The 25,365-nt window shown below is 51.1% G+C and overlaps 2 long non-coding RNA genes and 1 pseudogene across 2 annotated transcripts; 1 reads left to right on the top strand and 2 right to left on the bottom strand.

Moving 5' to 3' along the window:
* Positions 1 to 575: 575 nt before the first annotated feature.
* Positions 576 to 13,724, bottom strand: LOC119252055 (uncharacterized). The gene is made up of 3 exons (XR_005126713.2): positions 13,270 to 13,724; positions 6,178 to 6,274; positions 576 to 5,680 (listed from the first exon to the last, which is right to left on the bottom strand). It is a non-coding gene; the product is annotated as an uncharacterized LOC119252055 (long non-coding RNA).
* Positions 13,725 to 16,285: 2,561 nt separating this feature from the next.
* LOC129146423 (uncharacterized) lies at positions 16,286 to 19,932 on the top strand. Its single transcript, XR_008553124.1, has 6 exons — positions 16,286 to 16,621; positions 17,153 to 17,253; positions 17,384 to 17,428; positions 17,593 to 17,979; positions 18,199 to 18,598; positions 19,268 to 19,932. It is a non-coding gene; the product is annotated as an uncharacterized LOC129146423 (long non-coding RNA).
* Positions 19,933 to 20,932: 1,000 nt separating this feature from the next.
* On the bottom strand, positions 20,933 to 23,932 carry LOC119252054 (patr class I histocompatibility antigen, A-2 alpha chain-like; annotated as a pseudogene).
* Positions 23,933 to 25,365: the final 1,433 nt, after the last annotated feature.

Genomic DNA, 25,365 nt, shown 5'->3' with positions numbered 1-25,365 from the left:
AGAGGCGAGTTATCTTCAAATATTAACCACTGGATATTTCCGGATCTGCAGACAAAATCCGGCACTATGTGCTGCCATCTACACGTCACAAGCTTTACCTAATGACCTACAACCTGGCTTCAAGACATCTATAATTCAACAATGATCATTTGTGTCCTAATAATTATAATTCAATAATAGACAACAATCTATTCAATGAAATTGTAAAGTTGGATATCCCATTACAGCTCCACTCTGGATGACACCCTCTTCCTAAACTACATTCTTCTATAGACACATGTTCATAACATGGACTGTTGGATACAATAGTAATACTGTCCTGATTACACTGATATAGTGATACAAATCTGATTTGATTAGCTATTAGTCATTTACCCTACCCTACTGTATACCTAAAATTCAAGAGATGGCAAATAATCATTTTTCTTTGGGTGTAGAAGAACTGGGGTGTAGGCCAGAGGTGTGGAGGGATTTCAGGATTCAGCAGACACAGAGTGTGATTCACAACAGGCAGATTGACTGAATTACACCACTGGGGGGAACCGTGGGCAAGACATGCGGGGTCTGCTGCACCATAGATGGGTTTGCTCCCTGGCCTGGGCTCGACTCAGGATTCAGCCATGGCAGTGCTGAGACTTTACCCCTAGGCCACCACGGAAGTCCAGCCAACCCAAATAGACAGACACCATGTATGCTACCTCTAATGTGTGGTTGGGATGATCCCAGAGTCACCATTTATTAGGTTCCTTCCTTGGGATCCCCAGGCAGCAATGGGAACAGAGGTGGCAGGCAGGTGAGGGCATCATGGCCTGAGAGGGCTGGGCAGTAGTGGTTTGGCTAAATGGCTCCCACTGAGGAGTTGGTCGTCTGCAAGGCCACAGTGAGGAGGAGGCCAGCCCTGTGAAGGGAATGGACATCAAAGGAGTAGACAACTTGGGTGAAGAGAGAACAAGTGTATTAGCATTTGTACAGTGAACAAGAAATCTTGGAGGAAATACATGAAAATAACTTGAATTAGGAGACCAAGATTTGGAACTACAAGAGAAGGGCCAGGTGTCTGTGGGTAGAGGCCTTGTAGAAGTTAAAGAAAGACATGTGGCTAGGGAGGTGGAGGAGGAGAAGTTGGGGGTGGAGCAGTGCTGAATGGTCAGTTGTCCCTGATGAGGACAGGCAGTACATGGTGAGGGGCTGGGTCCCTGGAGGGTTGGTGTCAGGTGAGCACCCTCGGCTTGTGCTATGAATCCCTGCAGGGCCTGCTTCCGTAGGCAGAACTGCTGTTCCTTTAGCTCCCTCACTTTAACCTGCAGGAAGCTGGCCAGGGCTGATGCTCCAGCAGGTCTGGTGTGAGCTCAGGATCGCCTGCACAGGCTGCATTCTCTGGGGCATGGCCTTGCTCTCCCAGCGAGGGTGGGGTGAGCTCAGCGCCATCCTCATGGGGTGCAGCATCCTGGTCATTGTCTGGTTCCTCCAGCAGCACTCTTCTTGCCTCAGAGTCCTCAAAGAAGTGTGCGGGATCCTAAGTCAGAGGCCTTAATCAGAGACACCCTGCAGGGGAGGAGGTAGAAGAAGGACCAGAGGGAAGGAGGGAGGAGCACAGGGGACTGAGGTGATGGTGCACGGGTGCCTTGCAGAAGGAAACTCTAGGGGACTGTACCTGAGGGGGTGGGAGGAAGCAAATAGTGTTTATAAGTGAAAAGTGAAGTTAAAAAATAAAAAAGAAGAATATAAAAAAAAAAATACAATCAAGCCTGCAGGATCCTCCCCCTGTCTTGGCTTCCTCAGCAGTGGGGGTGTGAACTGTCCACACTGGGCAGCTCCTGAAGCATCCTGGCCTATTCCTGTCTCCCACAGTGGGGCTGTTTAGATCCTGTCTCCTGCAGGCAGCATCAAGTTGGGTTTTGTTTTTGGTACAACCAGTCACTCTGTGTCTTTCTCTTTGGTGAGTTCAATTCATTTCCATAAAGGGTGATGACAGGATGACTTACTACTGCGCTTTTGTCTTCAGTCAAATCCAGGCAAGAAATGTGTGGTATCTGGAGAGGGTGGTGAGGGCTCCAGGGTCACTGCCTCCTTGGTCCCCTGGTCAGTTTGGAGGATGGTGTCGGTCCAGAGGCCCAGACATTAGCCAGGTGGCTGGGGTTCTGACCTGGGCACTGCCATAACCCCTCAGTCTCCATGTCCTTGTTTCTGAGAGGGTGTGGGGGAGGGGTGTCAGGACAGTATCACTTCCCAGTTCACAGAGTGCTGGGGAGGGACCCCCGAGGTCACACAGAGAAAGTCACTGCTGAGGTCATGTAATCGGCCTTTCATCAGCTCCCTGAGCCACATCTGTTCCTGTGGCTTTCAAGACCCAGATCCCATGTCCCCTTCCTGCTGAGGAAGGAATCTCCCTGGCTCTGCCCTTGGCCCCCTCTGAGGCAGCTACTGCAGCCCTTCTCTCCTCACACACCCCAGGCTGCAGGGCCTCCTGCATTGGGTTAGGGTACCTCAAATGTCCACTGCAGGTCTGTGTCAGCGGAGTCGCCTAGGATGTGCTTAGAGAGAAGTTCCCTGGCCCGTCCCCAGAGGCAGAGAGTGGGCTATGCCTGCCCAGGGCTGGGGAGGGGAAGGTGGGGGTGGTGCCCATGGGCCCAGACCCAGGAAACAAGGTTGTTGTGGTGATGGGATGTTCTCAAGGTAGAGTATGGGATGATTGCTCTGCTCTGCACTTACCAAAAGGACATGACAGGTGAGCCTTCAACAAATGACAAAATGGCCAAAAGTTATATCTCAATAAGTTTGTTTTTAAAACATTAAAAAATGGGTCTACAAGTTGCCCTGTGTCTGTCCTCCACTGTATCCTCCTCCAGGGCTTGTGGGGCAGGAAACTGCCTCAGCCCACGAGGAGCTGAGCACAGATGGTTTCACTGCACAGATGCTCTCAAGGCACCTCCTCTGCATGGTCCTGAGTGGGGCTGGTGTGAACACACCACTGCCAGCATGCACTGCTGGTGCCTGGCTAGGGCCTGGCTAGGGCCTGGCTAGGGCCTGGCTCCCCGCAAACAGGTGGTGTGAGCTTGTGCACACCAGGTTGTCCTGCAGGTTGCAGGCCTGGCCTGGCTTCCCCAGCAGGGTCTGGTGAGTGACCCCTGAACGCAGGGGGGCTAAGGCCAGTCCCACCCACTGCCTCTCTGAGTCCCCAGTTGCGCCTGGGTGGGTATAGCCTGGTCTTCCTGTCCCCAAAGTACAGCCATAGTCTGCTAGAGGTAGAGGGATGGGGTGTCCTCAAGGTCGGGGGCTGAGCTCGGGTCTGCAGCCTCACCGGGCCCCAGGCCAGCTTTCATCAGAGCGCCCCACATGCTGCACAAACCCCAAGGGGATCAGAGGGTTGGCAGTGTGTTAACTGAGTCCCTCCTGGTGCCGGCACCCCACGACATCCCTTGCCTATGTTCTCGTTGACCTCTGGGGGGATCCTCATGATCTTCTGGTGGGATCCTGCCAGGAGCCTCTGATACAGATAAGAAAATCGCGGCTCAGAGAGAGGGAGCAGCTCGTCCCAGAGCCACTGCCGATCAGATAACCGAGTCAGCATTTGAAACAAAGTCCGCTGCATTCCCAAGCCAGTGGCCTGACGTCCATTATTGCCAAACCCCAGAAACGCTGCGGAAGATAACCCTTAGGTCCCCTGCCCTCAGATAAGGGATCTGGGTGCAGAGGGGTGTTATGATTCACCCAGGGCCATAAAGCAGGGAAGAGCGGCAGGCCGCTCTGAACTCTAGTCCTGCCGTCATCTTGATGCCACAGGGGGACTACCCCTGCCGTGCCAGCCTTGGGGAGGGTGCCCTCACTTTGAGCCTCGATATGAACCTCTGCTGGGACAAATGTGTCCTTCACATCCTGTGGGCTGCTGGGTTCCGGGCCCCAGAAGTGGCATCATCTCAGGGCTGTCACCGCGAAAAGGCCTGTGACTGGGCAAGGTGCCAGGGAGGCGCTGGTCATCCCTTCCCCTCCACAGCCACAGGATAAAGGGTTCAGGGGAACTTGAGGAGCCTGTCCCTCCCTGGGTGGCACTTGGGGCAGATCACCCCAACTTGATGAAACAACTCGGTCCTCATGAAGTCTGAGGGAGAGGGTGTGAAAGGGGCCGGGAGCCGGCGTCAGGACAGCGTGGGGGGCAGACTGTCTCAGGGACAGTAGCTTCTAGAACGGTGGTTCTCAATTGTTCACCAGGGAGCATTTGCAAAGCCTGGGGACATCTGAGGTGGCCACAGCTTAGCGGCTGAGTGCTCCTCAACCTACTGGCCAGGCTGGGTAGGTAGGGGCCAGGGATGCTGCCCAACATCCTACAGGGCACAGAACAGCTCCCACAATTGAGCATCATCTGGCCCCAAATGTCATCAGTGTCAAAGTTGAAAAACCCTTTCCTAAAGCAACCTCCACACATCCTTCGCCTCCTCCAGCCTGGGTGGCTCTTTCAGCTGTGCTGGGCCGCCGCTTGCCAGAGGTGCTCTGCCAGGTGTGTACATGCGGGAAGTGGAAAGGGGTCCATCTGTACCCCAAATTATTTAATAAATTAGATCACATTACTGTCCTGCTTGGATCCCTCCTGGGTCTCCCAGTGCTCTTCTGACAAAATCCAAACCCCTTTCCATGACTGCAGGCCCTGGCCCGGTTGACCTTCCAGCCCACTGCCTGCCTCCCCCAGAGCACACCTCGAGGCCTGTTGTCCTTAAGCACAGCCTGGCACTGGCGGGAATGTTCCTCCTTGCTCTCCTCAGGGCAGGCTCCTCTCTTCTCCTGCATCTCCTCAGTGGGGCCTCTCCTGACCCCCCCTGTGAGAGGAGGCCAAACTCCCACCCCGCCCTTGTCCCAATCACGCTGGCCGGCCTCACCATCTGCTCGATGGACGCTCCACACGGGCAGGCTCTTCGCTGGTTTCGTTCCCTGCGTACCAACCGTTCTGGCACATTTTCATTACTGCTAGTATCCGCCTGAATCCTTATGTGAATTTTCTTATTTTACAGCTTTCCTGTCTGCCTCCCCGACTACAGAATGAGCACCGCGAGGGCAGGAGCTATCTGGCTGGTTGTCTAGTTCCCCAGCACCTGCAACAACAGCCAGCACGGGGCAGGTGCTCGACAAAAGGAGTTCCTCAGGAGTTGGGGTTCCCCACCCCAGCCACTATCCTTCCTGCTTCGGGCTGGAGAGTGCCAGTTTTGCCATCGCCAAGGGAGAGAAACACTGTCCCCCCGAAACAGGGGGACACAGTGCACCGACAGTTAAGAACATGATGTGGGTTTGCCTCCATGAACACTGGCTGTGTGAAGGCAGCAAGTTGCTTAACTGCGCGGAGCCTGCCTTCTCCTCCATGGAAAGGGGATAAGAATAGAACAGACTTGATAGCATTGCTGGGGGCATCTGGCATGCAGTTAGAGGTGAATAAATGCTGGCCAATATATTTCATAGAAGTGATGCTCACAGGCCATCTGCCTGCCCCAGAGAAAATGACAAAGCCTTGGCACAGAGGCTGACAAGCACTCCTGTCCCCGGTGGCAGTCCAGACTCCGCTCTGCACTTCCTGGTGACCGCCAGATGTGCAGAAGCTGGAAACTCACATTCTCATACAGGAAACAGGGAGCTCTGAGGCCGGCTCTGGATCTTGCCTAGGTCGAGGGTGGACGGTAAGATCCGGGGACATTCCCTGTAGGCAGAAGGCGGCACTCAGGTTTTGGGAGGGGGCGGATGAAGCAGGCAAATGGTCCAGCTAGAGCAAGGCCACGAGAGGTGACGGAGCAGCAAGGGAGCCGCAAGCCCTAATGGGACGCCTGTTACTGGCAGGCCGGCGGCAGGAACTGAGCAGAAGAGCACGAGCCAAGGACATGGCTCCTGACTGCAGGGCATGTGGGCAGGGTAGTCAGAGGGCACTGCCATGGGAGTAGGGGGTACAGCTAGTACATGTTATAGGAGCTCAGTGAAGGCACAGAGCTCTGTGGAGGCCACTGCATGGCACTACCCAGGGGTTGTCATGCTGTCTACAAGAATGGCACCAGTGGAGTCGGGCAGTGCCCGGCCTGTGCAGCACCATGACCAAAGTATCAGGATGAGCTCCCCAGAGGAAACAGTTTGATACAATATGACTCCAGAGAGAGCAGGATCCCCAGAGAATGCCCCCAAGCTCCAGGCAGGGCTGTTACCTACTGTAAGATCTGGGCACCCTCTGGATCCCTCCTCATCGGGTCTCTGAGGAGCTTCAATACATGGAGTCCAGTGGTCTCTCCTAGAACTGCAACCATGTCTGAAAGGAGAGAAGTGGGGACAGATGGAGGGTATGATGCCACATAAGTTACCTGGACTGTTCTGAGCCTTAGTTTCCCACCTGACGAAACGGGGATAATGTCCACCTGCACTATGAGAGTTCATTCCACACACATAGCAAATCAGAGCTCCCAGGGCACAATAGAATCATAGTTATTATTACTGCTGCTCTCTCTGGATAAGGTGGCTCTGGCTAGCAGTGTGCCAAAGGGTTTGTAAATCAGAGTATCACATCTCTATCAACAAGTACAGGCTTAAGCATCAGTGTTGGGTTGAGCCCAGGTGCAATCATTATCTAGGTGACCTTGTGCCAACCTCTCCGCATTTCCAATGTCTTCAGTGTCCTTTGGGGTTAATGTGCAAGCTCAACAACATCACGCATACAAAACAGCACAGTGAGCAGCCAAAAGGAGTGCTTAGTGAGCACTTAATATCACCATTTTTAATAGGAGCAAAGCTAGAGAATGTTCCATTCATGTTCCACCTCAGCAAGCGTTTATGGAGCATATATAACGTATCAGGCAAAATCCCATGTGCCGCTGACACAATAGGACATGTCTCTGACGTCAAAGTTTAATTTCCAGTAGGATATTCTAATTTTGAAAGGTTCAGCAGGGGAAGATGAGGAGGGAAAGACGAGGACGACAGAATAAGTTTAAAGGGGGGCTTTGTTGCATTCCCCGGGCAAACTTCACAGACCCAAGGTGGGGGTCCGTGAAGCCGCGCCTATTGTCAGGGGAAGGCAGGTGTTTATAGGATGGGGAGAGGGAAACTGGGCTTGCAGGTAACGAGGAACAGTTGTTTTCGGATGGTATCAGCAGGTCCTCATTCTCAGCCTTAGGTGGCTTCCTACCAGATGCCTTTTCGCCCTAGTAACTCTGGTTCCCGCCAGACCTTTCAAATTTGATGGGTGCTTACGAATCATCTGTTTAGTACAGAGGTTCTCCATGTGGCTGGGCAGCAGAAAAGTAGTTTAAAAAGTTTTCCTGCTGGAAAGTAGTGTAAAAAGGCAGGAGCTCAGATCCACGGTCCTTCCTCCCCACTATCCACACTGGCAAATTCGGATTGAGTGAGTTTAGAATGGAGCCTGAAAGGTCCATGCAAGAGGCTGGAATGCAAAAGCCCACCAGGAAGCCCACCTGGGGCAGGAACGCAGGAGCCTGCCTAGAAAATTCAGACAATGAACCCCTTCCCGCCCTAGAATCTTTTCCCGCCCTTGCAAACCCAGTCTCCCACCTGCTCTCTCCTCACCCTGTAAAAGCCTGCCTTCCCCTGGCAACGTGTGCGACTCCACACAGGGGTCCCTGTCTTGGGTCCGTGAATTTCACCTGGGGCACAATAAATTTTCCCTTCTGTAAAGGTAGGACTTGCCACAGTGCAGGTTCTCTGATCCCATGCAGACCGGGTAAAGGAGGAGTCAGAGTCCTCAGTGGTTTTTTGCAGGTCTTTTATTGGGGTTCACCAGGCATATGGCAGGCAGGGGTGCTGGCTGGGGGGCTGGGAGGCTGGCAGGCCTCCCAGCCCCCCAGCAAGTCTTCACTCTATCTGGGCTCTCTGGCGTTCGTTCTGCTGCTTCTCAGCTTCTCTTTCGGTTTCTGCTTCGGCTTCTTGGCTTCTACTGGCGTCTCCGTGATGCCGACCTTAAAAGCACAGTCTTAGCCCAGGTGAATCCCATCTACCCATGCCCACACCCTACTCCAGGTGCCGCCATCAGGCATGCATTCAGGACCTCAAGGATCCATCATCTATCCTGATGGCGGGACGGCAGAAAAGCCTGATATTTTCTTTACCCTACACCTTCCTTTGAGAAAGCTTGGCCTGGCTCTTTCCTTTACCACGCTGAACCTTTCATCTTGGTGCCCAAAACCCAGGAAGGCTGTGTCTCCTGGCACGGGGCCACCTTTCCGTTCCTGGGACCTCTCCTCTCCATTGCAGACCCTCACATCCACCACCGGCCTTAACCCTTGGGGTGAGTCACCTGCCTGACCCGCATTCCTAGGAGGCCCTCACCTCTGGGTATTCAGCTCCTCACCTAACCCCCTCCCTCAGTTGGCTATTCCATAAACCATGGTGGGTCCACGTCAGCCGACTCCAGTTACACCTAGACCCCGGGTTTGGGGACGCCCATCCAGACTAGGTGCCCGAATCCTAGGCAACAAAGGAGTAGTGGAGATGTCCCTCTTGCTTGTTTGCCCCTCACTAAAGGCCAGGACCGAATCGTGGGATGCGGCGATTCAGAGCCTGTGCCCCCCGAGGATGGCCAGATCAAGTTCGTGGGACGCTGTGTTCCTGACTCTGTTCCCCATTAGTTGGTGTAACAAACATATAAAACTTAAAAGTAAAATTGACAATATTAAGATGCCTGCGAGCGCTGTGAGTGAAAGTAGCTGAGGCCACATACTGAGTGGTAAAGACTGATAAAGCAGACAGTGCCTGAGCCTAAACCTGGTAAGAAGGTATAAAAGGAGCAGCTCCCTGAAGCAGACTCAGAGCAGTCCTAACAACTGGCTCGGAGCTGTAAACCTCTCCTTGCTCCTGCTCCTAGCTTGCTCCTGGGTTCGGCACACCAGGAAACCTGCACTTCCAGGCTCTGCTCCCCGTGGCCCCGGTGGCCTGCTCCCTGACAGCAGCACAAGGGGCCTGTCAGCTCAATACCCTGCACGACCATCCGCACTGCAGGCCCTTGAGCCTAGAGACTTCCACGGCCTATGTGGAAGGCCCGGCTAAGACACTTCGCAGCAACTGTCCTTAGTCAAATGTACTTTGGGAACTTGGGATTAGCTTGCCTGTATGAACTTAAGTGTGTGTGTGACCAATATAGGAATGAAATTCTCTTTGAGAGTCAACTCTGACTGAATCTTATATGTCACTCTCATGACACTGTATTGTTTACTAATTGTATCAAAGTTCTTTTCCAGGGCCTCCCTCCCTGTTGGCACAGGTGGTTGAGTGTAGTGCCGTGAAGCTGTCCGCAGCCTCTTCAGTGCCAGTTCAATCCCCACTGGCCTTGGAACAGCCCACATGGCGAGCAGACTCATCCTGTCTTGCCCGCTACTCCAGCTTCACAGAGTATTTCATCAGTCTGCCTATTCTGTTCCCCGCTCTGTCTCTGGTGAATCCTCTCACCCTCCTGCGCATCTGGCCTGTAACCAGTTCTTGCATAAATAAAAAAATAAAATAAAGTTCCTTTCCATTAAAATCTCATATGTTTTGTATTGATGTGGCGGATGGCAGAACCTATTTAGAGCAGGCAGGTTTGTGGGGTCTGGGGTGCCCCTAACCCTGCACATCAGATATTTTAGAATGTGGATTTGAGGATGATCTTAAGCACCCAAAGTCCACCCAAATGGAACTGGCCTAGAGCAAGGCCCCAAACCTGCCCCAAGTCCAAAGCACCTTCCAGTGGGGACCCACAGGAAAGGATCAGAAACAACGAGACAAGTCTGGGAGGAAAAGAGCAAAATCAAAATCAAGACAAGAACCGCCATTGTCACCTCCTCACGGGTCTCTCGCCCACATCTGTGTCACCCCGCCCACGATCAAAAGGCAAACACAGTTTCTTCACGTGTCTCTTGGCTCCACGTGCCTCCTCCAGGTCTCCTTCTGGCTCCTTCCTGCTTCCTTCCTTCTCCATCCCTTCTGCAGCTTCTTGTCCTCTCCCAGTTCAGCTCCAACCTCTCTTGGGGGGGGGCAGGAAACCTGAAACCCCCTTTCCTGGGGACCACCCCATTGCCAGGACACCATGCTTGGAAATGGAGAAGAGCTCCCTTTGCCCTTCCAGGTCAGCACAACAGGTATTTTAGAATGTGGATTTGAGGATGATCTTAATGTTTGCTGAATAGTATTCCATTGTGTATGTGTACCACATCTTCTCGATCCAGTCATCTATTTTTGGGATTTGGTTGTTTCCATATCTTACCTATTGTAAATAGTGCTGCAGTAAACATAGGGGTGCAGATATCCTTTTTAATTAATGTTTTTGTGTCCTTTGGGTAGATTCCTAGGAGTGGAATCCCTGGATCATCGTAGGTCCATTTTCAGTATTCTGAGGAATCTCCACACAGCCTTCCACCGTGGCTGGACCAGTTCACATTGTCACCAACAGTGCAAGAGGCTTCCTTTATCTCCACATCCTCTCCAGCATTTGTTGTTTCTGATTTTTTAACGTGGACATTCTCACTGGAGGGAAGTGTACCCCATCTTCTTGATCCATTCAAGATCCTCCAATTCAAAACACAATCAGAAACCACTTTACACCTGTGAGAAGGGACCGTATCAAAAAGACCAGACATAACAAGAGCTGGCAGGACATGGAGAAAAGGGAACAGTCCTGCACTGTTTTGGGGAATGTAGACTGGTTCAGCCCTGATGGAAAACAGTATCCAGGTTTCCTAGAAAATTAACTGTGGATCTGCCCTAGGACCCAGCAGTCCCATTCCAAGGTATCTATCCTGCCTCAGACAGCCCATGAGAAGTTCTCAGCTATGAAGGAAGACTCAGAGTCTAAGTGAATTAGCAGCAGGGGGAGGCTGGGGAGAACCCTCTAGAGCGGCTCTGCCTCTCACTCTCCCAGCCCAAGCTCTTGTTTAAGAAATGAACAAAGGGATAAGGAAATAGCGTGTATTTGTGTTTATGCTTATACACATGAATAAGTTACTGCTGGAACAAGTCTTTCTAGTTAGTAGGGATCATGCCACAAGACAGCATGTCCTCAGGGAACAGGAGTTCATTTGGGGAAGTGCCGGGGACCAGCCTCGGCAAAATGTCGGTCAGGGGTTCCTGAAAGGATGAGAAGGCATTGGCAAAAATTTAAGGGCTAAGGGGAAGGGGATGAGGTAGTGAGGAGACAATGACACTGGATGAGGTGCAAGTATCTTCTACTGAGAGACTCAGCAGGTCTTTATTTATTCATTTTTAGCAAGCAGAGAAATTACATCATCATGTGCAAAGCAGAGACAATTAGTGTATTCTATTCCCATGGACTCCTGACTCCTACGGGTCTCAGCTAGATGGTAGCCTTCAAGGTTAATAGATAAAAAAAACAAACCTAACACTAAAACTTATTATTTCAGCTAGACCATTACCTAAGACACTGGATAGCCTCCGGTACACTCCTATCAGCTAAAGCCTAAGCATCCAATGACTCTTCTGTTTTTATGGCCTTCAGCCGGAGACCAGCTGCTTCTTAGCTATCAGAATTTTTTCTACCTAGAAACTCCTTAATACAGTTAAATTCATTTAAAAACTTTCCTAAGAAATTTCTTTAAAAAAGGAAATTTCTAAAAAAGCAAAAAAATAATTGTTGTGCAGGCATGTACAATAAATTGTCCTGCATTGTCAAGTGGGCCAAATTGTTTAATAACTAATTTCTAAACATATCATTTTCCATGTCATTTGCTTGCAGTATGCTGATAGATATAATTTATTGTCAAATTTACTTTTTGAGAAATTTTTTCTCTCTTTATGACCAAGAACAAAAAACAAAGGGATGTTATATCTTCAGCCCCACGGTGTGAGGCCCTTTAGCTTCGGCCCCACGGTGTGAGGCCCTTTAGCTTAACTACTTGCCAGTGTCCTATCTGGCTGGGGTATCAAGGTCCCCTGGAACCCCCTGTGCAGAGTAAGCAGGTGCTCTCAGAGACTCCGGCTCCCTTTAGGGCAGCAGGCGCCAACAACCTGCAGAGGACGTTACACTACTTCAAAGGAAACCTGCACCCCCCTGATCATGCAGCACTATTTACAGTAGCCAAGCTATGGAAGGGGTGGTACATAGATAATAGAATACTACTCATCAAGAAACATAAACTAATGCCCTCTGGGGCAACATGGATGGAGTTAATGGAAATAAGCCCAAAGGAGAAAGACAAATATGTCACTTAGATATGGATATAGAGAAATTAAACAAAGGGCTAGATTAAGCCAAACTTAAAAGCTATCCCTTGAGTCTCCCAGGTGGTGCCTGACTACTGGCTGGGGCAGCAGACCAGCCCAGACTTCCTGGTCTGGCAGCGCTGGATGGCAGACTGACCCTCTCTAGTTTGCCATCAAACTCACTTGACGACAAAGCCTGACTCCAGCTGACTGAATCCCCCATTGTGTCTTGTTTCACCTACACCACCACTGGGTCCCCAGCCTCTGCTTTTGCTGGGTCTGAGATGGATCTTGTACTTGATGCTGCATGTAATTTTTTTGTTTGTTTTTAAGATTCATTTTTTATTTATTTATGCATACAAGAACTGGGGCATAGGCCAGAGGTGCAGAGGGGGAGAGGATTCACCAGACACAGAGTAGGGAGCAGAACAGGCTGATCCACTGAAATCCACTGCTGAAGGGAGTAGTGGGTGAGACAGGAGAGGTCTGCTGCCCCCTGTGGGTTGCTCCCTGGCCAGGGATCAAACTCAGGTCTAAGCAGTGATAGCACTCAGACTTAAACCTTACGTCACCAGGGAGGCCCTGTTTTTAATATATTTTTTACATCTTTTGATATTATTTAAAATAATAGAAGCACTCCTACTGCTCTACTTTCATAATAATCACGCTCCTTCCTCCCAGCCCTTGGCTCAGGTTGGGTTTACACGTGTCTTTGTCACCTTTACTCAGTGTCCATCTCTCATGACAGTGCAAGCTCCATGTCTCCAGGGTCCTCTCTCTGTTCCTCATTGTGTCTGCAGGGGAGGCAGCTTGGGGAGGCAGGAGCCAGCCAGGGAGAGGGATGCTGGGAAGTGAAGGGGAAGCAAAGGCAGAGAACACTTGGGAGATGCTCCCTGGTTCACTGAGAAAAGCATTTCTCAAAGTGTGGTTGTGGAATCCTTGAAGTCACCCAGAGCCTGTCACAGGAGCCACGAGGTCAAAACTATTTTCAAAACGTCACTTAGACACCATTTGTCTTTTCACTATTTCGCCATCTGCTGAGGTAAAACTTACTAAAAATGGAGCTTATATTACTAACTGCAGTTATTCTTCACAACTACTTACCTCAGAAACACAACTCCAAGCCGGTTTCATTTCAAAGTTTCTTGGTTGAAGCATTAAAAATTATCTTCATTATTCTATCATCCTCAAATCCACATTTTACAACATCTGATGTGATGACACGCAAGTGCACACACAACACTCCTGCTGCGTCCCCAACTACCATGTGCCAAGAAAAATATTTGCATGAGATGAATTAGACTATTTTTCTTTTTTGTAGGCAATACCATCTTCACATGAAGGAATGAATGACAGAATCTGTGGCTATTTGATTTGGTTAATTAGCAGACATTGTCCTGAAAATGAGTGTGTGCTCCTTTGAGAAAATCAACTGACAATTGATAACTGACGGTAACTTCACCTTGACCAAATATAAGTGCTCAGAAAAAAACAGAATCATGGAAAATTGTGTCCTATCACTAACTTGACAACTTCTAGTACTACTTTTACTTTTTGGATTTGTGATGAAAAATAAAATGAATTTTTTAAAATAATTTGATTCCAGTGTAATGAACATTGAAGAGCTTTATAACTTATGAAACAATATATTACTTTAAAAAAATCACACATTAAAACTAACTGCAGTTAGTTTTATGCAGGAGAGGTCTATGGAAATGTAACAGAATAAGAAATATTCAATGATATTGTTTCAGTTTTCACTTTGCAAATAACCTGGGAGAAAATACCACCTGTATAGATTCAATTTAGTATCAAAGTGGAATGTTCACAATAATGTGAAAACACTACTCCTACGTATTTGTGTGAGGCTGTAGACATTTTTTTCATAGACTTCAACCAGAACCACAGCTAAATGCAGAAGGAAACATGAAAATCCTACTGTCTTCTAATGAGACAGACAAGAAAAAACAATGAGACAGACAAGAAAGACAACTACAAACATAAAACACGTGAAAGATCCACTCTTCTCATTGCCCTGATTATTTTCAGAAAGAAGTTATTTAACAGGCATTGATTATTGATTATCCATCAACAGGCATTGGATTATTACTATAATTCTAAATGAAACAGCTACATGATCAAACTCAGCTTTATTCCCAGTGTGGTAAATATGGGGAGCGATACCTCCTAAACAAGGTTATACTTGGCGTCCTCCCTAATTTGTAAGACTGGACACGGATCCGGAATGGAAAATGACTGAGAATCGCAGACCCAGTGCCTGGGTCACGGAGACAGGGTGAGGAAGCTTTGGGTGAGGAGAGGAGGGGGCAGAGCAAAGCCCCAGGTCCCTAGTCTGGTTCTCATAGTTCCAGGCCCCAGGGCTGTGTCTAAGGCAGGAAGGTTACTATTGGGGATCCCCCACTGCCCCCTTAGCCTCACTTCTGTCTCCACCACCTGTGCTGGGCCCTGGACACTTGTGACTCCTCCCCAGTTCTCAGTCCTAGTGCCTGGAGGTTCCCAGAGAACCAGTCAGCATCACTGCCTGCCCAGGTAAGTCTCCACCCACCAGCCTGGAGTCAGAAGTGCCCCAGACCCCAGCAGTGCTGGTCATGGGGCGCCCAACCCTCCTCCTGCTGCTTCTCTCCAGGGCTCTGGCCCAGACAGACACCTGGGCTGGAGAGTGCAGGGTGGAGGGAAAAGGCTTCTGCAGAGGAAGCTGCTGCCTTAGGCCCCTCTGTCACCCCCGTGGCGCCCCTCAGTCCTGGTCCCTTTCTGCCCCCCCACCTGCCTCCTCCTTTTGTCCCCTGAGTCTTGCCCCTTCTGGACCCGCTGCCCATGTTCAGTCTCTGGAGCTCCCTCCCTCCTGGACACTTTCTCCCCTGCCCCATCTCCCGGGGACTCAGGACCTGCCCAGGGAGGAGGGTCAGCCTGGCTTTCACCCCTCCCCGCCCCCAGGCTCCCCCTCTCCGAGGCTTTTAGAAATGGTGATGTCCAGATCCGGCCTCGGGGAGCCCTGGTAGATCGCGGGGGCTACGTGGACGACACGCAGTTCGGGGTTCGACAGCGACTCCCCCGGCCAGAGCGCGGAGCCGCGGGCCCTGGGCGGGCGGGCGGGGCGGGAGGGTCGGGCGAGGAGACGCGGCTCCGCAGACACTCGGCGCGGAGGCTCCAAGCGCTCCTGGAGGCCCCGCGCGGCCGCCGCAGCCAGAGCCGGGCCGGGGAGCAGCGCGGGCCGGGGCGGGTCACCGCTCCCGCCCCACCCCCCGCCCCGAGTCTCGGGGCCCGTGACCCCCGAGGCCGTGGCCCCTGCCAGGCCCCTTGACCAGGGAAGAGCCCGCGGGACTTTCACCCTTTAGGTTTTATTTAAGTTTGGGATTATTCAGGGCGGGAGATCGGGTGCGGGCGGGAGACCACGGGGTGACTGAAGGGCGGGCTCAGGGTCTCCCACGATCCAGAGGACTCTGGGCTGCGCCGCGGGGCCCGACGGCGCCTCCCCCGCGGGCACGACCAGCTCCCCACGACGGCGCCGGGGACGCGCCCTGGGCGGGGACCTGCGCGCCTGGACCCGGCGGGCCCGCGGCTCAGCTCCCCGGCGCGAGGGGGAGGGGGAAGGTCGGGCAGAGCAGGACGGGAGCGGCCTGGGGGGCGGGTGCGTGGAGGGGCCCCCAGACTCCTGGGGATGGGGAAGGAGGCGCCGCAGCTCGGAGGTGAGAGGGCTGCGGCCTTTGATCTCCCTGAGGCGCGCACCCCGCAGGGAAATGGAATCATGGTGAGGAAGCGCCCCCTTCTGGCCAGAGAGGGAGCTGTCGGCCACGTTTTCCAGCTCTGGGATGGAGACTGGCCTGGAGGCTCCTACTTTTTCTGAAGGACAGTTAAGGAATCCAGTTTCCCCTGAGAAAGAGGGGAGACCATGCCTGAAATCACCCCTCACAGGATCTTTTTGACCGGCAGCCATCATAGGAACAATGAGTTTCTCTCTCGAGATCTTGTTTTTTGGTCAGAGAGCATTTTTGGAGATCTCACTCCTGCCTGTCTGTGTCATCACCCTCCACCCAAGTCAGCAACAAAATGCTCAGAGACCTGCATCCCACCCTGGGCTCCCACCTGCTATCCCGGACTCCCAGACCAGGCTGGTTTCTGGGGTTTGTGCTCCTCCCTCCAAACATACTGTTCTGTCCACTGGAGGATGGTCACATGAGGCTGCTTCAGTGTCCATGCAGGAAACACAAAGCATGAAATTTCCGATTCTTCCCACTCAGGCCCCAGATCACCATATGTGACCCATCACCCCATCTCTGAGCATGAGGGCACACTGAGGTGCTGGGCCCTGTACTTCTACCCTGTGAACATCACCCTGACCTGGCAGCGAGATGGGGAGGACCTGACCCAGGAAACGGAGCTGGTGAACAACAGGCCGGGGAAGGGGGAATGGAAACTTCCAGAAGTGGGCAGCTGTGTAAGTGCCTTCTGGAGAGGAGCAGAGATACACGTGCCATGTGCAGTATGAGGGGCTGATAGCACCCTGAGTCCTGAGATGGAGTAAGGAGGGGGATGTAGGCACACGGCTGACTCAGGGGCATCAGAAGCCCTTCTGGAGACCTTCAGAAGATCAGACTGAGGCCTCAGGTTCAGGGTCTGACCTTCCCTCCCCTTCCAGTGCCACCTCCTCAGTTCTCCATCCTTGCCATGGTCCTCATTTCCAGCTCGGTTTTCTTTGTAAGTGTGCTCATTGCACACAAGGTAGCTTCATGTGTGAGGGGGTAGAAGAAGCACTCAGGTGGGGAAGGAAGGGGGGGGGGATCTTGTCCACTGGGGGCTGTCATGTCCCAGGGAGAACTTGCCCTGCCTGGTTAATGGGAAGTACCATCCACACACGTATGTTGCCCAGAGGGCATTTGGTCCAGTCCCCCCTCATCTCCTTTCCTCATTTTTCCCAGTCCTGACCTGGGACTTTACTCACAGTTCTGGAAACTTTTCTGTTCTACAGGATTAGAAGATTCTTTCAGGTTTCTGACCTGACTCCTCCCTGGTCTCACATGATGCTTCTTCCCACAGGAGGACAAGGAGGAAGCTATACTCAGGCTGCAGGTAAGTGTGGATCAGGGGTTTGATCCCTGAGCCCCTGGGAGCAGTGTAGATAGAGCCCATGGGGGAGTCACTCTCATCAGTTACTCCCGTGGTCTCATCTCTGACCAAGTTTTGTTGTGTTCTCCCCCAGGCAGCCACAGTCCCAGGGCTCTGAATTGTATCGCAGCCCCTAAAGGTGAGACCCTGGAGGACTGCAGTGGGGTGGGGGTTGAGGCAGAGAGGCTGGACTAGGTGATGGGGATGCTTTCAGGAGGACATCTTGAGAATGCAGTGGACCATTGATAATGTTAACACTCAGGTCATTCACCTGAATTTCTTCATGATTATTTTCTTTCACAGTGTGAGACAGCCTTGTGTTGGCCTGAGTATTACAGGATTTCTTTTTGCCCACATTTTGTGCCTTTATGATCTCCTGGTTTAAACCTTCACACCTGTGAGTATGGCCCATATCCAAAAGACCAGAAAGGCAAGTGCTGGCAAGGACGTGGAAAAAAGGGGACAGTCCTGCATTGTTTTTGGATATAGACGGAGCCAGCCCTTATGGAAACAGTATTGAGGTTTCTTAAGAGAGTAAATGTGGTTCTGCCATTGGGCCCAGCAATTCTACTCTGAGGATCTCCTCACAGAGGATAAATATTCTCCTGTGAAGGGACCTGCACTCCCGTCACCACTGCAGCTCTATTGACAGTAGCCAAGCTATGGGAACCACCTGAATGCCCCAGACAGGTGGGAAATTAAGAAGAAGCTGGGTTTACATGTATACATATATGTATATATACAGAAGACTCCAAAGGAGATGAACGTTGGGGTTTGGGGGAGGGAGCTGTCAGGGGTAAAGATGCCACCACATCCTAGCAGGGGCCAGGGTGGGAGGAGGGGTCCTGCCCAGCTCTTTACACCTCAAGCCAACCATGAGATATTTCTAAACCTCCTCCTCTTCTGCAGGTCCAATGCTTTTTCAGTTCTGCTCAGAAGCTTCTTCTCCATGGAACTGTATTTACTGAGGTGTTGTTCTGACACTCTTTACTCTGTGTGCGATTTGAATTTATTTATTTTGGCGCTTGATATATGATTCTCCCTTGTTTTCTTATGTTGTGTCTCCCTTATTTCCTGTTACACACACACACACACACTCTCCCCTCTCCTTGGGAACCAGACCCTCACTCAGCACTGGGGTTACTCTGACCCTCTGTCTCTGGTCCCTTCAGAGTCACCCTCTCTGCGGTTTCTCTACTCAGCAGTGTCTGAGCAGCCCCAGGAGTCCCTGCACCTCCTGCCTCTGACCTTGTGGGAAACCAGCCCCTCAGCCTGCATGGCAGTGAGGAGGTGAAGGCAAAGTCCTGCGGTCAGTGACTGATGGAGGAGATAATTTACTTTTTTTTTCTTTTCCCCTCATTGTATTATTCAGTTGAGATTAGCATTGGTTTACACACTGTATGTGTTCAGAGACAAGGGTCACACCTCTTCAGATGTTTGTTACCACATCACACCCACCCTCATGGCTCCCATAGTCTTCACCATCGTCCATTGGGCCCTCTTCCTACTTTGTTTCCTACTCTTACCCCAGCCCATAGCTTCAATTCTGCAGTAATATATAGAGAGTATGTTTTGGTTTAGTTTATTTTTTGGTTTAGTCTGTCCCTGCTTTGTTTCTTTATATTCCAAATATGAATGAAATCATCCAGTATTTAACTTTCTCCTTCAAACTTATTTCACTTAGCATAATCCCATCCATATCTATCCATGTTGTTGCAAATTCAATATTTCATCTTTTTCACAGCTGAATAGTATTCCATTGTGTATATAGTTTGTGTTCTTTATCCCCTCACCTGCCGTTCGGCCCTCAGGTTGTCTCCATTGCTTGGTTATGGTAGACAATGCTGCAGTGACCATCAGAGGCGCATATTCCTCAGAATTAGTGTTTTTACCTTCTTTGGATAAATACCAAGGAATGGGATGGTTGACCATGTGACACACAGGTCTATTTTGAGGAACCTTCTTTTTTTTTCCATAGGGTCAGCACCAATGTGCTATCCATAGAAAAGAGAGGTTCCAGGTTACTGCCCCGCCCAAGGAAAGGTAAAGCTGAGCAGGGATGAGAAGCTAAGGAAGAGGAGGAAGATGTGGAGTAAGATGAGGAAAAGAGACTGTAGGAGGCACATGGAGCAGAGAGACATGTGACGAAGAAGCCACTCTTGCTCCTCAGGCTTGGACTTGTGCCAGGAAGTTGAAGACATGGAAAGAGACATGTGAAAGAGACAAAGATGTGGGTGAGAGGCCCATGGGGAGGCTGACAATGGCAGCTGTTATCTTGATGTGGATTTTGATTTTGCTCGTATCCTTCCAGACTTGCCTGGCCCCTCCTGCCCCTGTCCCATGGGTCTCTACCAGTAGGTGCCTTAGCCTTGTGGCAGGCGTTCGGGCCCCAGTGGGACTGCTTTGGGCCAAGCCTGTTTGGCTGGGCATTGACCCATGAGGGGACGGGTAACTTTGGGTGCTTCACTTGGAAACTATTCTGATTATATTCTTGCTCTTCTCTCTATTGCACACTGATTCTCTATTTTATACTAACTGTATTAAAGTTCTTTTCTATTGAAGGTCTTACACTTTAGATTATGTTTTGTCTTTATGCAGCTGATGGCAGATCCCATGTAGAGCGTGCAGTCCTGATGGTCCAGGGAAACCCTCATTCTGCCCACTAACAGGACCAGACATCATTCCCACCCACCATGTACCAGAGTTTCTTTTCCTCCACACCCTTCAGTGGGTCATCCTCACAGATGTGAGGTGGTAACTCCTTGTGGCCTTACTTGGCATTTTCCTGACAGCACATGATGACAAACATTTATCCATGTACCTATTGGCCACATGTATGTCTTCTTTAGGAAAGTACAAATTTAGCTCCTCTGCCCCTGTTTTGATTGGGTTGTTTCTTGTTTTGGAGTTCTTTGCAGATTTTGGATATTAACTCCTTGTTGGAATGATGATGTGCAAATAGTTTCTCTGATTTGATATTCTCTTTTCATAGTTTCCTTCACTATGCAGAAGCTTTTTCGTCTCATGTGATTCCACTGGTTTCTTTTTGCTTTTGCTTCTTTGGAGCACAGAAGACACTATGGGCACTGAAAATACTCTGCATGATATTCTCATAATGGACACAGGTCATTATACATTTGCCCAACACCCTGAGAATGGACAACACCAGAGTGAACCCAAAGGGAAACCATGACTTTGCAACTATCACGTGCGGATCCATCACTTGTAACCCACGTGTCAGTCTGGTCTTAACACCTGATTTGGTCATGATGTGTGAAGAGTTTTACAAGTTGAGGAATGAAGTGTAATTTACTTTAGAAAGCATATTTCATGCTCATACAAGGACATTTAAATATCACTCAAGGATACGCATAAGTCATTCCCCACCACCCCCAACACCCCAGTTAGCCAGTATCTGCTCAAAACCAGTTAGCAATTTATCTTTTTCTCTTCTAAATATATATATATATATATATATATATATATATATATATATATATATATATATATATCCATGCTCCTGTCTGGGCAATAGTGTTTGTTTTCCCATCAGTAAAGGAGTTCAGGTCACAGGAGAGACTGAAAATGCAAACTCTGCACAATACCAGGTGCTGTCCCAGGTGTGAACAACGGGAGCCTCATCACATTTGTTTTCTGTTTTTTTTTTTTTAATTTTTTATTTATACCAGAGCTGGGGCACAGGCCAGAGCTGTGGGAGGGTGACAGGACTCACCAGTGACAGAGCGGGGAGCAGAACAGGCAGACGGACTGAAAGCAGAGCAGTGGGCGAGATGGGATAGGTCTGCCTCACCAAGTGGGATCTCCCTGACTGGCCAGGAATTGAACCGGTGCTGTGGAGGCTACGGACAGCTTCACAGAGATGCGCTCAACCCGCTGCGCCACCAGGAAGGACCCCTCATCACATTCATTTTAAAAGATGCTTTAGGGGCTGAGAGACACATCAGAGCCCTGGGCACTGTCGCTGCCTGGTTGAGAACAAATCAGAACCTGGTCAGAGATGAGACTACAAGAAGGACTGATGAGGGTGACACCCCCATGGAGCCCATTTATACTGTCCCCAGGGGCTCAGGGATCAAACTGCTGATCCACACTTACCTGCAGTCTGAGTGTAGCTTCCTCCTTGTCCTCCTGTGGGAAGAAATATCATGGGAGACCTGGGAGCTCTCAGGTCAGAAGACCTAAAAGAATCTTTTAATCCTGCAGATCAGGGAAGTTTCCAGAACTGTGAGTAAAGACCCAGGTCAGGACTGGGAAAAAATGAAGAAAGGAGGTGAGGGGGGACTGAACCAAATGCCCTCTGGGCACCACACATATGTGTGGATGGTACTTTCCATTAACCAGGTAGGGTAAGTTCTCCCTGGGACTTGAAAGCCCCAGTGGATAAGATCCCCCAAATCCCTTCCCTACCTAAGCGTTTCTTCCTCCACATCACAGCTGCAGCCACCACAGCTCCAGTGAGCACAGCTCCAAGGAGAACCAGGCCAGCAATGGTGCCCGCGGTGGGGATGGAGGACTGAGGGGGCACTGGAAGGTAAGGGAAGATCATACCCTGAGCCCCAGACCTTATCCTGACCCTCTGAAGGGCTCCAGAAGGGCTCCTGATGGCCCTGAGAACAGCCTCAGTGCCCACATCCTCCTACTCACCCCATCTCAGGACTTGGGGCTCCAGCAGCCCCTCATGCTGCATGTGGCATGTGTATCTCTGTTCCTCTCCAGAAGGCACCACCACAGCCGCCCACTTCTGGAAGGTTCCATCTCCCCCCGGCCTGGTCTCCACCAGCTCCATCTCCTGGGTCAGGTCCTCCCCTTCTCACTGCCAGGTCAGGGTGATGTCCGCAGGGTAGAAGTCCAGGGCCCAGCACCTCAGGGTGACCTTATGCTCAGAGGTGGGGTGGTGGGTCATGAGTGTCTTTGGAGGATCTGTAGTGGTAAACAGAAAATTCACTCTGTGTTTCCTCCATGGACACTGAAGAATCCTCATGAGACCATCCTCACAATGGGCAAGATAACTGGTGTGGCAGCAAGAAGCATAAAATGTAAAAAACAGGCTAATCTGGGGGAATCTATGAGATTCTCCTATTCCTTAGAAAGTTCTAGAATGAGGACGAAAACCCAGGGTAGGATGAAGCAGAGGGAGTGGAACACAGACTTTTTATTCCTGACCTGGGTGGAAGGTGAATGACACAGAAAAGCAGGAATCACATAACTGACAATGTTCTCAGACCAGAAACAAGACTGAGAGAGAAACTTGTGGTTCTCAAACAGGCCCCTGGTCAAAAGGACCCGGTGACGTGTGGTGTCAGGGACTGTCTGTCTTTCTCAGGAGAGACGGGATCCCTTCCCTGTCCTTCAGGAGAAGCCGGAGTCTCTGGGAGTCTCTCTAGTGCAGAACATGAAACCCAGGGGAGTCCCCCTCTCGGGACTAGAGAGAGGACTCATTTCCCGCAGTTAGCCCAGGCAGGGGAGGACCGGGAGTCCTCCAGGCCCCTCTTACCCGTGCGCTGCAGAGTCTCCTTCCCGTGCTCCAGGAATGTGCGCAGCCACCTCAAGCACTTGCCCTCCGCATAGTTCCTGAATTTCTCTGCCTCACCCCGGGCCTCCCACTCGCGCCGGGTGATCTGAGCGGCCGTGTCCGCCTCGGTCCAGGAGCGCAGGTCCCTGTTCAAGGCCAGGTAATTGGCGCCCTCGTAGGCGAACTGTCTGTACCCGCGGAGGAGGCGCCCGTTGGGCCCCACGTCGCAGCCAGACATCCTCTGGAAGGTGTGAGAGCCTGTCCCTGCCCGCGTCACCCCGCGGTCACCCCACCCGCGCCCCCTCCCGCCGGGAATAAACTAAAACAGAATGAAACGGGGTGAAAGTCCCACGGGCTGTTCCAGGGCAGGTTGCAGAGAAGCCTGGAGGGGGAGACCCTGAGCGACCCCCCCGTCCGTGGGGATGGGGGTGCTGACCCGGCCCGGACCCGCGCCAGCTCACCGGTCTCGCTCTGGTTGTAGAGGCCACGCAGGGCGTCCAGCTGCGCTCGGAACCACAGTGTGAGGTCCCTTGCGATCCGCGTCTCCTCGTCCCACTCCTCCTGCCCCAGGTGCTCAGCCCAGGGCGCCCGCGGCTCCACTCTCTGGCCCGGAGAGTCGCTGTCGAACCGCCCGAACTGCGTGTCGTCCACGTAGCCCACGGCGATGTACCGGGGCTCCCTGAGGCCAGGCCGCGACATCGCGGTGGAGAAAACCCTCAGGGAGTGGGGGCCTGGGGGCGGGAGGGGAGACCCGGGCTATTCTTCTCCCCTTCGGGGGCTCGAGTCCCAGGGGGCGCCCACGAGACAGAAAGTGGGTGAAAGACGAGTGAGACCGAAAAGCGGCTGCGGGACGAAAATGGCCGGGACTCGGGGGCCAGAGGAGGCTGGGGTCTCGGGGGACGGAAAGGGGCCAGGGCGGGGCGGGGCCGAGGTGGGGGGACAACTAGGGCGGCGGCGAGGTCGCACCTTTCCCACGCCCGCCCGCGCCCTCGCTCCCGCCTCTGGGAGCGCCCTGTCCCCTCCCGAAGCGCACTCACCCGCCCGTGTCTCCCTCGGGGCCGCGGCCACCGCGAGCAGGAGCAGGAGGGCTGCGCCCCCCATCCCCCAGGACGCGCCCCCACCCGGGCTGGGGAGACGGAGTCCCGGCGGGTGGGGAGGGCTTTGGAACGGGAGCCGCGGGGCTGCTGATTGGCTGCTCTGGAGACCTCCAGGCAATGGGGAGTGAGCCCTGGGGTGAGTCACCAGTATCCAGGAGGGAGGACCCGACACAGGTTGTGAGAAGTGAAACTGGGGAGGTGAGGAAGCCCTGACAGTCACCTTCCAGTCCGGAACAGCGCCCTGGGGACTGAGACCTTGAGAGCCACACCCCGAGACCCTCCTCTCCTGCACCAAGACCTTTGTCACACTGTTGCCTCCCTGAATCCAGGCCCAGGAACTGGGTCAGCGATTCTCAAACATTTTTCTTTCAGGATGTCTCTGCAGTCTCACAAATTATTACGGATCCCATGCATAATTTTTATGTGGGCTATAGCTTTAAATATTTACTTTACTAGGATAAACCTTTCAAAAAGATGTTATTACTTCTTTACTTTAGAATATTAATAACCAATGTATGCTAACAAAGCATTTTTAAGAAAATAACTTTCTGTAAATGTAAGGATAATTGCACAATTGTATGATTTTTTTTAAAAAATTACCTGTTGTTTCACTACATGTTAAATAGAGATATAATGTTAATTACACTGGGATCAAGTTATCAAAAACCGTATGCTTTACTTTTTACCACAGATCCCAAAAGAAAAATTAGTCCATACTGTAAGTTGTCAAGTTTACAGTGATAGGACCCAGTTTTCCATTATTTTGGTTTTCTCTTGGAGTTTACATTTTATTAAGGCAACAAGTGTCATTAGTTGATTTTTAAAAGGGACAGATGCACGTTCATTTTCAGGAAAGTGTCTGCCGATTCAACTAGTCTAAGTAACCATGGTTTTAGCCATTCCTTCCTTCAATTAAAAATGATACTGCCTAAAAGAAGAGGTGAATTCACTTCATACATTTTTCCCCCTGGGACATAGCACTTTGGACTGTAGCAGACATGCCTTATGTGCACTTCCTTGTCATCGCTTCAGACCTTTAAAAATATGTGGATTTCAGGATGATAAATAGAAAATATGCTTTTGTGATTTAACCAGGACATTATGAAGTGAAACTGGTCTGGGTTTTCCTTTTTTCTGCAAGAAAGTGGTGGTAAAAAGAACTACTACTGCAGTTGGTACTATGATTTCCACTCTTACTAAGTTTTAACTTAGCAAATGTCAAAATACTGAAAGGCAAATAGTATCTAAGTGATGTTATAAAAATAGTTTTGACCTCCTGGATTCCGTGAAAGGTTCTGGGTGACCTCAACGCTTCCACAGACCGACTATGGGAATGCTTTTCTCAGTGAACCAGGGATAGTCTCTGCCTTTGTCACTTATCGAGTGTCCTCTGCCTTTGTCTCTGATTGAGCTCTCAGAATCCATCTCCTATTTTGGATTTCCAAT

This window comes from Talpa occidentalis, unplaced genomic scaffold (genome assembly GCF_014898055.3).
Source record: "Talpa occidentalis isolate TD23 unplaced genomic scaffold, MPIMG_talOcc4v2.1 talOcc4.2, whole genome shotgun sequence".
NCBI classification, from domain to species: domain Eukaryota; kingdom Metazoa; phylum Chordata; class Mammalia; order Eulipotyphla; family Talpidae; genus Talpa; species Talpa occidentalis.
This window is presented reverse-complemented; position numbering and strand designations above follow the sequence as displayed.